At 34.9% G+C, this 959-nt stretch overlaps 1 non-coding gene across 1 annotated transcript; it reads left to right on the top strand.

Moving 5' to 3' along the window:
• The first annotated feature begins 253 nt into the window (after positions 1–253).
• Positions 254–372, top strand: LOC141304001 (5S ribosomal RNA). The gene has a single exon (XR_012343967.1). It is a non-coding gene; the product is annotated as a 5S ribosomal RNA (ribosomal RNA).
• The last annotated feature ends 587 nt before the right edge of the window (positions 373–959 follow it).

Raw genomic sequence — 959 nt, 5'->3', positions numbered from 1 at the left:
TTTCACGAAAAGAGAGGAGAGTTGACTTTTTTCTTTGTTAATCAACATTATGGCGAACTTTGGTTGAAGCGATAATATGTCGGGGGAAAAAATAGTTATACGTTTATATGCTTTAATAATACTATTTCTTTGAGGGTGGGGTGGTTGTTATTCTTGCAACTGCAGTCCGGGGCGTGTGTCTTTACGGGTCGATCTGTGTAGGGCTGCTGCTGGTGTGTCTTCTTTAAATAGCTCACTCTTGACTTCAGCTTTCGCTTACGGCCATACCACCCTGAGCACGCCCGATCTCGTCCGATCTCGGAAGCTAAGCAGGGTCGGGCCTGGTTAGTACTTGGATGGGAGACCGCCTGGGAATACCAGGTGCTGTAAGCTTTTGCTTTTCCTACACTCCTCAACTAATACACTAACACATGACTCAGAATTATTGCTTGTTCCCTTTAACATTTTAAACTGATTGCTTCATTTATTTTCTTTCATTTTGTTTTCTCTGGAATTTCTTTCTGCTTACAGTGTTGCAAAGGATATATTCTTCCTTTCTCCTCCAGGGGGCGATCGAGAGACCTTTTCTCTGCAGTAAATCTCTCAAGCACTTCATACACTACCAGTCAAAAGTTTTTGGACAGTAAGATTTGTAATGTTTTTTTTTTTGTTTTTTTTTTAAAGGAACTCTCTTCTGCATTTATTTGATCCAAAATACCACAAAAGCAGTAATATTCTGAAATACTTTTACCTTTTAAGGTAATTTGTAAAAAATTTTTTAATTTTAAAATAATATTCTTTTTGAATATATTTTAATATATCAATATAAAATGTAATTGATTCTTGTGATTTCATTCATTTCATTTTAATATGCTGATTTGCTGTTCAAGAAACATTTATTATTATTAATATCTATATTTAAAATAGTTGAGTACATGTTCAGGATTCTTTGATGAATAGAAAGATCCAAAGATCAGCAT

Source organism: Garra rufa, unplaced genomic scaffold, assembly GCF_049309525.1.
Source record: "Garra rufa unplaced genomic scaffold, GarRuf1.0 hap1_unplaced_001, whole genome shotgun sequence".
Classification (NCBI taxonomy): domain Eukaryota; kingdom Metazoa; phylum Chordata; class Actinopteri; order Cypriniformes; family Cyprinidae; genus Garra; species Garra rufa.
The sequence above is the reverse complement of the archived record's forward strand: the minus strand, read 5'-3'. Positions and strand labels throughout refer to the sequence as shown.